Source organism: Petaurus breviceps, unplaced genomic scaffold, assembly GCF_028583685.1.
Source record: "Petaurus breviceps papuanus isolate PSGF00001 unplaced genomic scaffold, PetGlider_PUasm1.0 76, whole genome shotgun sequence".
Taxonomy (NCBI): domain Eukaryota; kingdom Metazoa; phylum Chordata; class Mammalia; order Diprotodontia; family Petauridae; genus Petaurus; species Petaurus breviceps.
Window position 1 is genome coordinate 17,243,771 of NW_027186473.1, and position 17,853 is coordinate 17,261,623.

Consider the following 17,853-nt stretch of genomic DNA (forward strand, 5'->3'; position numbering starts at 1 on the left):
GGGAACTAGCAAGGGACATAAGAAGAAAGATCTCTATGTAATGTCAAGTGATTTCAGTATCACCACTTCTAGGAAGAAGGAAATGAATAGAAATTTGGGGTTTGACTCATACTTTGCTCAAACTAAAAGCCAAATTATAAGACATTGTTATTAAATTAAATTTAAAGGGAAACAAACAGAAGTGCTATAATCCAGAAATCCTGGGCATAGGACTAGTAATTCATTTTGATTCAGTATATAGTACTTCAAAGAACAGTCCTAGATTAATTGACCTATTGTAAAATGCTATTTGCCTTGCCACAGGCCTTAGTTGAGATACATAAGGATCTCAAGATCCATTTTCTCTGCTTTTTTAATATCATTATGCAGACTGCTTTTAATTGTGATAAGAGTAACCTTTTTTTTCTACTTCAACTTTAAGTGACAAATGTATCCTAAAAATAAAAATGATATTTCTCAAATGTCTAATTAGGTGTTGAAGCATATCTCAAATCGGGCTAAGTGCTTAGGTGGGAGCTTTTCCTATAATGAAAAGAAAGAAGGTGCAAATGTAGGTAAAGTCAAGAGTATAGAGGGGAAATGCCAAGGCAGAGGAAATCACTCCTTATGAAATAAAAGGCTTATGCTCTTCAAGAGGAGTCAAGAAGCAAAAACCTACCATTTGCAAGGGCTTATTATACCCAGTTCTCCCACCTCCTCACCTCTTCCTTTCCTCCCCTAGACCCGTAGGAAGGGAAGACCAGATAATTCAAAGGTCAAGTAAAGTATGAGCTCCCCCAATGAGACAGTGAGGGGAAATCCTTCTTACTCAAAGTGGAATGCTGATAGGAAGTTTTTGTGGCAGTATTTTCTGCTAGAGCAGGCATGCATCTTTCTCCTCACTGCACTCTCATCCAATTCTTTTCCTCATCCAGTGCTTTAGGTATATACTGCAATTACAGTGTGGGAAAGACAAAGGTAAAGGGTGGTGGGTAGCTTAAATTTCTACTTCCCCTAAGAGATTGTTTCCTAACAACATCTTAGCAATATAATCAATCTAAGAGACTACTCTCAGTATAAGCTGAAGTATACCCTATTCAAAGGACCATACTCAAATGTTTCATTATGGTAACAACAACTACAACAAAAATTCATATGGATTTTACCATGGGCCAAGCACTGAGCTATGTGCTTTAAAATCATTATCTTATTTGCTCCTCACAATAACCCTGGGAGTCAACAGCAACTATTATCCCCATGTTACAGATAATGAAACTGAGGCAAGCAGAGGTTAAATGACTTGCCCAGAGTCAAATAGTTAACAAGCTCTTGTGATCTGTAATGGCAAGCAAAGAAGTACTTAGCACCTTTATTCCATGATTTATTTAGCACCTTGCTTCAGTTCAAGTGTCTTTGAGCCTTACTCTGATTATATCAAGTCTTTGCTAAGAAAAAGAACCTGTGAATCCCACAGTGGGAGTGACTTTCCAAAGACAGGAACAGAAAGGACATAAGAGGTAGGCAACACAGGGAGAAGCTAATGATATATAAAAAGATGAGCACAGTGGGGTGGAGCAGACCTGAGAAGAGGAAAAGTTGCAGTCTCCAGCATAATATTTGTCCTGGGTTGATCTGTGTTTTTGATACTATGTTCAGTAGAAGCTCAGGGACATTACTGGAAGCCCTGAAAGAGGATTTTCTTGTTGTCTGTTTACAGAAGTCCTGGAGGAGGGTTTCAGAGGTCCTGGTATTGTACTGACAATTTGTGTTGAGTTTTCAGACCTTGTTTGTGGGTCTGTGTTGAGTTCTTAGACCTTGTTTGTGGGTCTATGTTGATTTCACAGGCAGATAGTGAATTGATGATAGTGAGGACAATGTTAATGAAGGTTGTTTTGTTTCTGCTAAGCTTTGTCTTCCCAGAAACAGAAATTGCAAAGGACTTGAGGTGGACTGGACACTGTGAGCTTCAATATGGAATGGGAACTGGATGAGAAATTGAATGAGGAACTGGATGTGGAGCTGGACAGGAGGTGAGAGTTGCCTGCCTGTAAATCCAGGTGACAGTTGGGTAGATTCAGGCAAGAGCTGGACCCATGGAAGTAGAACCATGGAATTTGGGAGCCCACCTCAAACCAAGATGAAAAAACTTCTCCTTGGCTACTTAGTGCTGACTGAGAAGATTATGATTTACTGTGGCCTAGGGGTAGGAGAACTTTGTACTTTGTACCTTGTACCCCTTAAGAATGATCAAGTTAAGGATGATTAGAAACTAATCTCCAATTAAGAAGAAAGAAGACTTTTTGACTGAGAGATTAAGACAATGTGACCTACTGTAAAGCAGCTTTCCAGAAGAATGCTACTGTGAACAGCTTTTAAGGGTCTGATTACACAATATAGTGAACACACTATTTATTCCATAACAAATCAAAGCAAAACATTCACAGTAAATCAAAGTACAGTGTTCACAATGTTACAACTTACCACAGAAAATCAAAATACAGCTTTCACAACAGCTTATCATTAAAATGGCCACATAGTTTTCACTAAAGTGGTCACAATATTTAGAACAAAGAATCACGTCAAAATACAATAAAGTCTTCCACTCATGGGGCACACTAAATTAATTCAATCAGTCACTTATTCAGCAATCAATTAATGATAAGTATCATTAATCATTAAGTACAATCATTAGAAAATACACAAAACCCTCCACCCCTAGGTCACTAGTAAACTACAATTTCATCCTTACTCAGTACCCAAGGAGAGGTCTTTTCATCTTGACTTGGGGCCGGATCTCAGATTCTCTGGATCCCCTTCCATGGTCCTAGATTCTACCTGGATTCACCAGACTGTCACCTGGGTTCAATGGCAGATAGCTCCCAGTTCCTTGTCCAGCTCTCTGGGTAGGTCCTGCTCCATAGTGAAGTTCACAGGGTCCAGTCCATCTCAAATCCTTCACTATTTCTGCTCCTGGGAATTCAAGGTTCAACCAAACCACAAACAAAGTCCCTAAATCCTCCTCATGCTTCCTCAGCCTTCTGATGCTTGTTCAAAAAATCAGAATCACCTTATCCAGCCTTGGGGAAGGGGACTCCTGGGTTCCTGCTAAGAAGAAGCTCTGCCATTACAGGTTCTCAGGAAATTCTGGCTCTTTTCTCAATTGTCTCTTCTGTAGCTGCTCTGCCTCCAGAATGTTGTCCCAAGAAATTCTGACTGTGCCTCTCTGGGGCTTTTCTTACATACACAGCATTAGCTACTTCCTGTTTCAGCAAACCCCTTCCTGTTATGTCAGGAACAGGGGTTCATACCTTCTGTATCTTTCACAGAGGATTGATTAGTTACTAAGTGCTAAGTACCTGCTTACTTGCAAAAAGGGGTCTTCTAATTACCATTACACCTAAGGGTGGGAAAACTTGGACCTTTCTACTTTGTGTCCCCTAAGGAGAATTGCTCTTAAGGATGATTGAGTTAAGGACTTACTGAATGATACCTTTTGTTTAAAACTATGTAGCCACTTTAGTGTTAAGTTGTTATATCATTGTGAATGCTGTACTTTGGTTTCTGTGAATATTTTGCTTTAGTTTACTGCTGAATAAATAGAGAGTTCACTATATTATGTGTTCAGAACCTTAAAGCTATTCACAGCAGCAGTCGCCTGGAGAGCTTCTTGTGCTTGGCTTTATAAGACCAGATTTGAACTTGGTCTTTCTGACTCCAGGCCCAGCATTCTATCCTATGTCTCTAACAAAACTGTGATAACAGTCAGTATAAAATAAAATGAATAAATTTCCCACTGTCACACAGATATGAGAAATCATATTAGACCTCTGTGTTTGTGATTGAAGAGGTGAATATTTGCTGTACATGAGGAAGATATTTTTTGTCATAGACCAGTCAGATTGACAGCATCATATTAATTACAATGAGGTGTCTTGCTTCAGTTCATAATTATCATTTACATGCTTTCTCAGTGTATCTATACTCCCTGCACTGGTGTAGATAACAACTCATTCACATGCCATCTTGTGTTAATCTTGTTCCTATCTACTCATAAATCTTCCACAAAATATTCAACCAATATGTTTAAACAAGTGTTCCTCAGATTATCTTAATATTTTGTGAATAATAGTGGAAATCACTGGCCATCCATCCTTCATTTTTGTAATATATTAAACTCTTCTTTTCCAGTCATATTTATCTTTTATGTATTTTATTCCACTTAAAGCAGGGAAGCCATTGTTGGCAATATTTTACAGCCTAACCAGAGATCTTATTATTATCTATTAGATTACCTGCAATTTATTTTTTTTTTGCAATCATAAAAATCTAGGAATTGTAGCCACATAAAATAACTGAGAGAACATTAATAGCAAAGATATTTTTGTATCTAACATTTATTTGAATCGGAAGCTATACACATAAAAATAAGAATGTTAATGACTTTCCCATGGAAATGATTGTATAATCCATATTGTCATCAAGATTAACTGTTAAAAGGTTTAAAACAGAATCACATATTTTGTGGTACTTGGTTCATGAAAAATCTTGTTTTCAGCAAGTTTCTCAAATGCCTTTTTTAAAAAAAAGTCTGCATTGGCAGTGATTATGTACATTTTAAACTGCTCATATTATATCTAACAAAATGTTCCTATCTTGGCATGATAAAAATGAATATTTATTTGCTTGTTTTTGCTTTTTGTAGGGCAATTGGGGTCAAGTGATTTGCCCAAAGTCACACAGCTAGTAAGTGTGTCAAGCGTCTGAGGTCAGATTTGAATTCAAGTCCTCCTGACTCCAGGGCAGGTGCTCTATTCACTGTGCAACTTAGATGCCCCCAAAAATGAATATTTAAAAGTAGTATATTTTTTGTGAGGCAGCTAGGTGGCACAGTGGATAGAGTGTTGAGCCTAGAATCAGGAAGACTCTCTTCCTGAGTTCAAATCTGGGCTCAAATACTTGCTAGCTATGTGACCCTGGGCAAGTCACTTCACCCTGTTTGCCTCAGTTTCCTCATCTGTAAAATGATCTGGAGAAGTAAATAGCAAACCACTCTAGTACCTTTGCCAAGAAAACCCCAAATAAGGTAACAAAGAGTCAGATACAATTAAAATGACTCAGCAATAACAAGTATTTTCTATAGACATATTGTTGGTTTTAGAATTTGGAGATTCTAGAAGAAGAAAGGGAGAAGTTTCTCTGTTTTTCACCATAGTAGTTCAATGGAAGGGAAGAAAGGGAAAAGAAAAAGTTATGAGCCACATTTGGTCACAAGTAGGCATTTATAATGGAATGAATGCTAACTTAGAGTCAGGAAGACAAAAGTTCATATACTTCCTCTGACCCCTTCTATCAATTTGACTGAGCTAAATCACTTAATAACAGTATGCCTCAAGAAACACCGCAGAATTTATTTATAGGTATGCAGAGAAAATAGAAGTGCATCTGGAATCAGAGGACTGAGCTTGAGTTCTAATTCTTCTACTTGCTACCAGTCAGGCTTTGGCATATAACTTAATCTCTCCAGGTCTCAGTTGCTTCATCTGTAAAGTGACAGGGTTGTACCAAATTGCTTCCAAAATTCTTTCCTTCTCTGAAACCATGATCCTATGTATGATCCATTGAGTCATATATAACCATATTTAGTGTAATATTTCCCACCATGATAAAATAAAAGATCCTTTTAACAAAGGCATCTTGGTTACTCAGTCATACCAAGAGAATAAGACAATTTTAGGAAGAGATAAAACATTTACATTTTTTTTCTTCTACTCAAAGATAACCCATAGCCCACGCAGAAGTCTCACCACCACATAATTCTAATTTTCTCTGTAATTTCATGGGTCACACTAGATATCTTCTGTGGCCTCTTTAAAAGTTGAGAATCAATGATAAAAAAAAATCCCTGCCTTTAGCCATGGTCCTAAGCATTGTGCACTGACTTTGAAATCCTAATGTGGGTACTCAGTAAATATCTGCTGAATTAAAAGAAAAAAATTATTTTCATATTACATCTTCCTATTATGTAAATATTCACAATTCAGTATTCTACTCCTTAAACAAAAAATCATTGAAAATGTACTGTGGGCAATGTTCATTTGTAAATACTCAGGAGGTAACAAAAAATGAATTAAAAAGTTATTTGTTCCATCAAGGAGCTTATAATTTAGAAGGTGATAAGACAAACACAGATTTTTTTCATATACTTCATATACTATTTTCATATACTTCCTCTGACACAAGTCAGGATAACATAAGTCCAAGAGTAAAATGTGCTATGGCAAAAGTAAAAGAAAAGATGGAATAGATTTGTTTTTTCCTATGAAACTGCTCAAGGAGAAAATGAACTGATTTTCTTCAATGTCAGTCAAATAAAGTTTATTTCTTTCACTTTTCTTATTTATTCCAATGTGATTAAAGCTTAGAAAAATGAAATCTGTGACTTAACCAAGATTTATTCTGAGACTTTCATTACAACTTCTGATCTCAACAATTGTGTCCATGTTAAATTCTAGTTAATGTACTTCCTCCTCTGCATGCAAACTGTCCCTTCACTGTTTTTTGCCAAAGTGTACCCTTGGATTCTACACAGAATTTAGACAATGTGGTGTCATTGGAATCACTTATTAATCCCTCTGGTATTAAGTATCGTTTAACAAGTATGCTTCAAGGAAGAAGCCAGTCTAGTCCCTTTTATTTTTAATTTTCTTTGGGTTCAGAACTGTGCCTTTTATTCATAAGGAATACTCCCAGAACAGGATTTTCTTCCAGTCAGGTAGATTGGCAACCAATACATAACTTACTTTGTGTTCATAGAGCTAAAACACATTAGAAGGCAGCCTTTGAAACTGTCTTCATAACTCCAAAGTTGATCTTCTAATCACTATGCTATATTTCTTCTTATTTCAAAAACATGATCAAGTTGCTATTGTTGTCTTTCATACATAAGAGAAAGAATTAGCAATAGATAGGGGGAAGAAAAGGAATATATAGAATGCATTAATAAAGAAATGATCTGCAATTCCTAGGCTGAAATTATGTTAACATTATATCAATTTGTTTAAAGTAAAGAAAAAGCTTTATAATCTTTGCATCAGAGTTCCATAAGCTTAAAGTTGGAAAGCACAAGAAAATATTTTTGATGCTAATGAAAACAAGAGAATTTTTGAAGTATTCAATATTCTGGGCATGAATGATGACTCATTATTCAGAGAAAATTATTACTGCCCATTAAAGAATTAGCTTTCACATAAATGGAAAAGTTGATTGGTGCACCTTAAAGTGACTGGGTTCTAAAATTATAAAAATTAATGAATGCATGAAATACTTAATTTCACATGTATGTATCTGTGAAAAGAAACCAATTGCTTCATACAACAAAAGGCATCTTTGAAAATATACAGTACACCTCACCAAACACCTGAAGTCACAGTGTAGTTCCTTTGTAGTTGACTCTCATTCCATTTTTTCCTCATAGTGATGAGTCAAAATGTTTAATCAATGTAGATAGAAATCCTCTCATATAAAACTGGATATTGTGGAAGGGATGGGGAAATATATATCTGATGCATAATAGGATTTTGACCTTGGAAGTCTTCTGGTCAGATCAAATAATTTTATAACTGGAGAAACAAAGATCCTCCTAAAGTAAAGTTTTTAAAGAAAAGCTGTGATTTAAGCACAGTTTTCAGACTCTAAATCCAGTGGTTTTCTTGGACTATATCTCACGGACAATGTGTATCATAATACATTCATTACTCCCAGTGTTTAACTTGTTGGCTTAGTTTGGAAGCGTAAGAATAACATTGAGAGTTCAAATCCTAGTGTCTAGTATCTATGTAAAACATCAGAGAACACCTCACCTTTTTATGGTGGTGTCAAGTCAAGATTTTGTGTTTTGAAATAATTTTAAAACATCTAAACTAGTGAAAGTTCCTAAACTGCCAACTCTATTTCAAAGTGTTAGAAATTCTTCCCAATGCTGGGAACATGAGCACAGGTGCTGACAATTTTAAGTCTTGCGAGTGCTAAGTGGAAATAAACATGCCTGTCACCAAGGTGAGGTGAAGATTTGTTAGTGACAGGCTTGGGGAATCCCTGAAGTTTAAGTATTCCCACATCACAACTTCAACTTCCTCTTTTCTATTTAGGGAGCTGGTTCCTGTTTTCCAATGGACAATACCAGAGACTGTATTTAGTCCAAAGTGATATGTCCTTTTCACCAGGTTTAGTGTAGGGATAAAGAATCCTCCCCAGGAGGGCAAATTCATTCCTCATGCCTCATTTCCCTGGTCATCATCACAAGGGTCCCATTGTTGTGGCATCCCTTTCCTGTCGCCTTTCCACTACTGATATACGGAGCCTTCTCACGTCATTTAACCTCTAATTGGCCCAGGCAACTTTTGAAAAGTATAAACTGCAAATGCATGCTGCTATTTACTAGTGGGGAAAGAGTACTCCATAGGACTTTTCTACCCAAAGGTAATGAAAGGTCTGGTTAAAAGCTAAACTAAGTAAGATGTGGGAGGTTTTTTTTTTTAATACTATTTAGTAAAATAGATGGAGAATCTGATACAATCTTTTCAGAAATCTGATAAACAGTTTTTGTTAAATGAGTGATTCACTTTGCTCAATTAGAGTAGGCTGATAATTAGGGCAAGACCATTATTGAGCCCAATTCAATTTATTAATTTTCATGGAGAAAAAGCTTTTTCTTAGTCACAGAACATAGAAGAAGCATTGTGGGACAGTAAAAAGGATTTGGAGTCAAAGAACCTGAGTTCACCTCTTGGCTTTCCTATATACTACCTGTATGACACTGGAAAAGTCACTTAACATCACTAGAATTTCCACCACTGTAAAATTAGAATTGCACTAGATGACTTCAAAGTTCCCTTTTAGCTTTAAACATGATTTTATAATATATGACTGAGTTCAAATTCTGATTCTGCCACTTCCTTCATGGATGACCCCGACCAAGACCATTTCCTTTTCTGGGTCTTGTTTTCTTTATTTCCAAAATGATAGCATTGTAATACATGACCTCTGAGTTCTCTCCAAAAATCAAGTTATCTTGTATGGACATAATGCATGTTATTTGTTAGAGGATGGACTAGGAAACATAATAGGGATATATCAGGGAAAAATCTAATGATGTTATTGCGGAGGCAGAGAATCAGAAAGAATAGTCCAATATTTGGATATAGAATAAAACATATAGTACTACTCAAATCCCTAAATTAATCTTTAACATGTACTGTGTCTCTGTGTACAAATATAGGGCCAAGGCATAGCTCAAACATAATGTTGCTATGGTCTGGGATGGTATAGGGAAGGAGTTCTTGCAAGCTCATGTCAGTAATCTGAAGTATTGCTAATGATTCAATAGTGTTCTCTAAGGTAGAGAGAAAGGAAAGGCAATTTTGCCTTTAAGACAGTCTTTTGAGCTCAATATAAAAGGAGTAAATTACTTTTTTATAATTTCCATAATATACCTTACTTTCTATAAAGAATTATACTAAAGGTGCAAAATAGATTAAGCATCCAAATGAACAGTACTTCTATGTTCATCTGAAAATTAGCTGATGAAATATCCCCATCACCTTTCAATGTGTGCAATACAAAGAAAAAGACTTTAAATGATTGCATGTGACATCAATAAAATATATTGCAATGGATGTCCTAGATATGAGTCGTATCTCAGGGAACACACTTCTTAGGATAAGTATGCTAGGTTATTTTTTCCCCTTAATCCACCAGCTCTCACAGTTTGTACAGTGCAAGTACAGATTAAAACCATGACTTAAAAAATACCTTGTGAATGATATTCAATTTATTATACTGTGGAGAAAAAGTTGCCACAACATTAAATATTAACCCTGAGATATTTTTTGTGATTGTTTTTGAATGCTTTATTTATATATTTTGTATATACACAATAATCACTGAAGCAAGCTCTGCTTTCTGGTACCTTCCCTTTTCAAAAAAGAGGGGGGCAAAAAGCAAACCTATCACAGAGCATATGATATTTTATTCTTTAATTTGGCCAAATTTTGAAACAGAAGTGATATACTTTATTTTTACATCTTAGTTTTTTTTTTTTCCAGATTATCTCCCATCCTCAACCTTGTAACAAAGTAAAACCAGTTAGCCAACTATCTGACATAGTAACCACATCTGATAGCTTATGCAGCATTAGTTAACCACAGTCCCCTATCTCTCCAAGGAATGACAAAAAGGTATATTTCCTCATTGCTTCACCATGGTCAAAATTAGTCACAATAAATATATAACCTTCAGTTCACTTTGGTTTTGCCTTTTTGTTTTTTTTCCTTTAAATTTACATCACTGTAGATATAATTTCACTCATTTTGCTTATTCAATTGGTAGCAACTCAAACAAATCTTCCTTTTCTTTTCTGAATTCATCCTCTTTCTAATATCTTACAGTGAAATAAATAATTTTTAAGAGAAAAACAGCCATTTCACAGTCATTTCGAGTGAACATTGGTCATTGCAATTAGTTCAAATTCTGTTATAATTGATTATTGTCTTCATTTTTGTAGTCATTGTACATGCCTTCCTCCTATTCAGTGTTCTTAGTCCTGAATTAGTTAATATATTTTCCATAGTTTTTACTTATTATTCCTTACATATTGCAATTATCTTCTATTATTTCATAAGCTATCATTTCTTGGAATCATTTGGAATATCTCTTTATTTCTAGGTGTTGTGCATTTATTAGTACATTTCATTTTTTTTTTCTGTCATTGACCTCCTTTGGTATACTTAGAATGAAAAATAAAAATTCTCTGGGGCAAAAAAGTAGACACGTTTGGGGGTGGGTAACACAGGGTAAATAGGACAGTTAAACCATAGGGGTAGTAGCACTAGTAGAGGAGCCAAATTAATCTACAGAGATACCCATGCAACTCCAAGGGTTAAATGTAAAGACAGACTCTTAGAGATAGACTTCTTAGAACAGGAATAAGGAATTATGGCCAAATAAGAGTGGACTTATACTCCTATGGTGAATGTAGGCAGAAGATCAGGAAGAAATTATGAGTCTAGCTATAAATTCCCCCATCCTCCTTTGATTACGTGTATCCCACTCTGAGGTTGGTATCTTGGAGCAAAATTCCTATGGTCTCAAACTGGATACAAATCTATATATGTGACCAGTAGCACCATACAATTTCTGTGACTAATTATTTTGGTAGAGGTGCTATTTCTTCCCCATGTGTTCCATTGTGAATCAATATGGCCTCTGAAAATTTAAGAATGTATTTTAAAAGACCAAGTAATCTCAACACCATTGATGTCAGCCAAAAAGAAAATGATATAATGATAAAAATTTTAATAACAAAACCAAACCTTTTTTTCCTCATTCCATTGCAGTTGACATTCATTTCCATTGTTCAAACAAAACCCAGGATATTTCAGTATATTTGTATATAATAAAGTGTTACCCACACTAAAGCAATAGAAAAACAAGTCCAAAGGGTTCACATGCCCTGAGAATCAGTACTGTTTCTAGTCACAAGGGAGCAATGACCACACATACCTCTTTCCAAATCACACAACCTTGTAAACACTGAAAACCTCCAAATCTCCAGAACTAGCTCTGAAAACATCAGTGGGGAAAAAAAGCCTAAAGCTTGGAATACTGTTGTTTCACTCCACCTGAGAACAGAGTGCAATTTTAACATAAAATTCAAAGTCCAGAAATATGAGTCAGGGAAAATGAGTAATCACAAAAGCAGACAAAGAAGAACCCTACTATAGAAACCTATCTATGATCACAGGGAAAACCAAGACACAAACTCAGAAGGCAACCAAATGGAAACAGCTACATGCAAAGACTCAGAAAAGAAATGCTAACTGAACACAATCCCACAAGAATTCTAGGAAGATTTTGAAAGAGGTAAGAGTGGGAGAGGAAAAAATGAGAAAAGAACTGAGTGTGATCCAAGAAAATTATGAAAAGAATATTTATAGCTTGCTAAAAGAGGCATAACCCCCCCCCCCCCAATAAATAAGCCCATTCTATTTCTGGCTTACTAGCACAAGGTTTAAGTTATCCCTGATCATCCTAATGTTTATTATTAAAAATTCTGTTCTCCCTCTCTCTTTCTCCCTACCCCCCCTCTCTCTCCCCCTTCCTCCCTCCTTCCCTTTCTCACTGTGTGTATGTTTTTAATCCTTAAGCCTTCCCAATACCAATAAGCATACAATCTCTAGAATATTTTAAAAAAATACAAATGACAGAGGGATTTAAAAAAATAGGGAATTTGCTATTTATTCATAGCAATCATTGATATGATTGTCATTTTACCTCATGACACTTCTTTATTTCTATTTGTGGAAGGATTTGGGTGTGGACAGACATCTTCCAAAGGAATATTTCTTGCATTAACTGTACTGGAAAGAAAATCCATTATATTCCAACAATACATAGTAATTGTAAATGAGACTAAGACCTGAATCAAATAGTCAAAGAAAGGTACAAATTTAGCTTTAGGAAAACATGGATTTTCTTTTGCAAATGAAAGTATTTCAGAAAATTTCATTACAGATTATTACTACTCTAAACATCATTTATTTCTCTTTTAGTACACAGTAATACTGAATGTAGTTTCTCTTTTCACATCTCAAAATTTCTATATTGTTTAATGAGCTAATGATCAAGGGCTTGGATGTTCCTCAACTGCAAACATTAAAAAAAAACCTTTCCAATGAACAGGCAGAATAGCTTTACTACCCATTGTAAACTTTTTAATGATCATTTTTTCTAATACTTAACAAAACAGCTGTTTCTCACTGAGATATAGTCATATGCCAAGTTTCAAATGTTAATCTTGTTGAGCCATGTGCTCAGGCATTAAATATCTTCATTTTCCAAACTAAGAGTACCCAGTCTTATCTTCCTAATAAACTCAGAGATCAAGGAGACCTCTGAAACAGGAAACAGAAGAAAATAATCTAACAGGTTCTCTAGGGCTTCTATGACTGCCTGGGGTGGTTTTTATTTAGATAGTCTGCCCCTATTTCCAGAAATCTGCGAGCTTTTAACATGTTTGTAAGACTATAAAATAGTGTGGGCAATTTGGGACAAGATTTTGATCTGTTCCTTTCAAAAATTCACAGCTACAATGACTGTTTCAAGAAACTTTGAGAATGGAGGAAGAGCAGCTAGTATGAGTGAGAGAGAGGCATTTTGACTTAAGGGAGCCTGTTTTGTTTTGAAGGCCTGACAGAGGGAAGGCTTGGGAATGTTGGTGCTCTCTGCTTTGACAACAACAAAAGAATACTTCAAGCTCTAGGGCAGAGCCAAGATGGTGTAGTCAAAGCAGGAACTCACCTGAACTCCTCCATGAATTCCTTCAGTAACCTCTAAAAAGTGAATCTGAATGGATTTTAGAGTGGCAGAATCCATTGGGAGAAAAAGCATGGCAGATTCTCAGTCCAGGAAGGTGCATACATGGGACTGGGCAGGAGAAGTGCAGAACATGGGGGCTGTGTTGAACACCAGTGCAGACCTGAGATCCAACCAGAGTGAAGCCAGAGTGAACCCAGGCAAGCTGATTCACCCACACATGGGCAATTCCCAGACCTTTCACCACAGGATAGGGGATCTGTTGGAGGTGGGTAAGAGAAAGCGTAAGGGCCAGGGCAGCAGCAGCTAATTCTGGTGCTACCACCCCATAGCCTGGGTATTTAAAAATCAACTACCTGAGCTCCTAGGAGCCAAGATGGCAGAATAAACCCTAGCTATGCAACTGTCTCTCTAAGACTCTGAAAACCTAGAGAATAATGCCTCAAGGTAAAATCCTGAAATAGTCCAATCAGATGCAGGCTTGGAAGTCCTAGAGGAAGGGTATAGGTATGGCTGTGCTGAGGCTAAGGTGCAGGGTGTAAGCTGTCCCAACAAGCCCCATCTCAACTGACCAGAAGGAGATCCTGAACACCAGAGGGGTGGAGCCAGGAAGTGGTAACCCCAGAATCCCACATGTGCCTTCACACAACCAGGGGAATGAGCAGACACCAACACTGCAGGCCACCAGCAGCTGAGCCTGCCTGAGTTTTAGCCTAGAGGCTGGGAGGTGGAATCCTGAAGTAACCAGACCATACCTCCCCCACACCTTACACTGTGAACTTCAGAGAAGCCTTGAGGCCACTCTAGACACCCAAAGGACACAGCACACAAAGCCAATAGCCAGACCCCTAGTTCCCAGCTTAAGAAGTGTGGGTTAAAGCCCTCTAAACCCCAGAAGCAGAAATCCACTTTAAAGGCCAGAAAATAGGCAATCACAATGGAAAAGAAGCAATTTGGAAGAACTGAAGATGACTGAATCCTTTTATAGTGAGCAAGAAGAACCAAATTCACAAGAGGTCATCATTGACTCTATACCCAACTCTGAAACCTCAACAGGGCATATGAACTGGTCTCAAGCCCAGAAAGCATTCTTGGAAGAGCTCAAAAAGGATTTTAAAAGACAAATTATAGAGGTAGAAGATAAACTGACTAATTATTTTTAAATTACACTTGTCAAAATAGAAAAAAAAATTACTGAAGAAAACAGTTCCTTAAAAAGTAAAATTTGTTAAAATGGAAAAGAAGTGCAAAATCTAACTGGAGAAAAGACCTCCCTAAAAACAAAATCTGAACATATGGAAAGGGAACTACAAAAATTAAATGAGGAAAATAATTTGATAAAAATTAGAAACAGTCAATTTGAAGCTAATGACTCAGTGAGGCATCAAGAATCAGTCAAGCAAAACCAAATAAATGAAAAATTAGAAGAAAATGTAAAATATCTTATTGGAAAAACAACTGACCTGGAGAACAGATGCAAGAGAGATAATCTAAGAATTATCAGTCTGCTGTGAAGCCATGATGACAAAAAAAAAAAAAAAACACAAAACCTGGACAACATCTTTCAAGAATTCATCAAGGAAAATTGACCTGAGTTCCTAGAACCAGAGGGCAAAATACATATAGAAGGAATCCAATGGACAGCTTTTGAAAGAGATCCCAAATTGAAAACTCCAAGAAATAGCAGTTCGTGTCTTTCTAAGGCCTTGCCGTACCGTGCGCAGTTCCCCGCTCCCCCCTCACCTGCTTTCCGGCTTCCCGGGCAGTATGGCTGCCACAGCCACGATGGCTACTTCAGGTTCTGCGCGGAAGCGGCTGCTAAAGGAGGAAGACATGACCAAAGTGGAATTCGAGACCAGTGAAGAAGTGGATGTGACACCCACCTTCGACACGCTGCTGTGAGGCATCTACGCCTACGGTTTTGAGAAACCATCAGCTATCCAACAGCGTGCTATCAAACAAATCATTAAAGGAAGAGATGTCATCGCACAGTCGCAGTCTGGTACAAGCAAAACAGCAACATTTAGCATTTCAGTTCTCCAGTATCTGGATATTCAGGTGCAAGAAACCCAGGCTTTGATCTTAGCTCCGACCAGGGAATTAGCTGCACAGATTCAAAAGGGTCTTCTTGCTCTCGGTGATTACATGAATGTCCAGTGTCATGCCTGTATTGGGGGGACAAATGTTGGTGAAGATATCAGGAAATTGGATTATGGGCAGCATGTTGTGGCTGGTACACGAGGTTGTGTATTTGATATGATTCGTCGCAGAAGTTTAAGAACCCGTGCTATCAAGATGTTGGTTTTGGATGAAGCTGATGAAATGCTTAATAAAGGGTTCAAGGAACAAATTTATGATGTGTACAGATACCTGCCTCCAGCTACCCAGGTGGTTTTGATCAGTGCCACATTGCCTCATGAGAGCTTAGAAATGACCAATAAATTCATGACTGATCCAATTCGCATCTTGGTAAAATGTGATGAATTGACTCTCGAAGGAATCAAACAATTTTTTTGTGGCAGTGTAAAGGGAAGAATGGAAATTTGACACTTTGTGTGATCTTTATGACACCTTGACCATCACAAGCAGTCATCTTTTGTAATACCAAGAGGAAGGTAGACTGGCTGACTGAGAAGATGAGAGAAGCCAACTTCACCATTTCTTTGATGCATGGAGACATGCCCCAAAAAGAGAGAGAGTCCATAATGAAAGAGTTTAGATCTGGTGCAAGCCAAGTACTTATATCTACAGATGTCTGGGCCAGAGGATTAGATGTTCCTCAAGTCTCTCTTATCATTAACTATGATCTACCGAATAACAGAGAATTATATATACACAGAATTGGGAGATCAGGTCGATATGGCCGAAAAGGTGTTGCGATTAATTTTGTAAAAAATGATGACATCCGTATTCTCAGAGATATTGAACAGTACTATTCAACTCAGATTGATGAAATGCCCATGAATGTTGCTGATCTTATCTGAGGAAACCTCTTTGAAGACCAGTTGGAGAATATTTTATACTACATTTGAAAGTTGAAGAGCTTATTGTATGCCATATAAGTACAACTTTTATTTAATAATAGGATTTATTTCTGTTAAACTCTCTTCACCCAACTCCTGCCCCACAAGATGTTCTTTGTGGAATTTCTGCCTGCCTGCGTGTAAATTATGCATTGTCTGTTTTTCATTAAAAAAATGAGAAATTTTCACATAAAAAAAAGAAAACTCCAAGAAATATTGTAGCCACATTCCAAAGCTATCAAATCAAGGAGAAAATACTGTAGGAAGAAAGAAACAATTCAAATATTGTGGAACTTCAGTCAGGATCACACAGGACCTAGCAGCTTCTACATTAAAAGATCAAAGGGATTGGAATATGATATTTCATAAGGCAAAAGAACTCAGATTACAACCAACTATCCAGCAAAACTAAGCATAATCTTTCAGGCAAGGAGATGGTCATTCAATGAAATAAGGGGCTTCCAGACCTTCCTGATGAAAAAGCCAGAGCCCAGTGGAAAATCTGATCTCCAAATACAAGACTGAAGAGAGACATAAAAAGGTAAACAGGGAACAAACACACACACACACACACACAAACACACACACACACACAACTTGCTCTTCAATAAAAGCAACCTGTTTATGACCCTATATGGGAAGCTGAGACCTGTCAATATTGAGAATTGTATAATCATCTCAACATATAAAAAAGACATATATACATAGATAGAAGGTGTGGATATAAACTAATCAAAGGGATGATAAAAAAATAACAACCCTATTAAGGGGAACAAAGGAATTATAATGGGAGAAGAGGAAAGGAGAAGGGAAAAAAGGTTAAATTATGCCTTGGCTTCTTCCAGTGTTACTGGCCTGCCTATTGTAGGGGGAGCAACTGACCATTCAGAGGGTAGGGGATAAGAGGGGGGAAGATAGAAAGGAGGTCACATTTCAGGGAGAGGTTAGGTAGAAGCTAACCTTTGCTTTGACCTGCTTGGATTTTTATCACAGTCTTGGGTGGTGGTCCTGAGGTGTGTAACCAGTGAGCTGGAGTGTGTGAGGACTGTAGAGAGGACACCCATCTAATAGCTCCAGCAGCTACAAAAACCCCAGAAATTTGGGACATAGCTCTCTCTATTCTAGAAGCAGAGTTCTACTGTGGCAAAGAGCTCAAAAGTCAAGTAAATGGTCATCAATATGAGCAAGCAACAGATGCAAAAACGGACAATAGAATCCTTTTATTAGAACAAAAAGAATCAAGGCATGAAGTGGGAGGCAGACAGAGAAGTCAGAATTCCTACATCAATAGCCTCCAAGAAAAATATGAATTGGTTATAGGCCATGGAGGAGCTCAAGAAGGGTTTTGAAAATCCAGTAAGAAAAGTGGAGGAAGGGGCGGCCAGGTGGCTCAGCAAGTAAGAGCACCGGCTCCAGTGTTGGGATGACCTGGATCAAATCTGGGCTCAGATACTCAGCACCACACCCAGAAATAACTGGC

At 37.2% G+C, this 17,853-nt stretch overlaps 1 pseudogene; it reads left to right on the forward strand.

Moving 5' to 3' along the window:
- The first annotated feature begins 15,067 nt into the window (after positions 1 to 15,067).
- LOC138175040 (eukaryotic initiation factor 4A-III-like) lies at positions 15,068 to 16,577 on the forward strand (annotated as a pseudogene).
- The last annotated feature ends 1,276 nt before the right edge of the window (positions 16,578 to 17,853 follow it).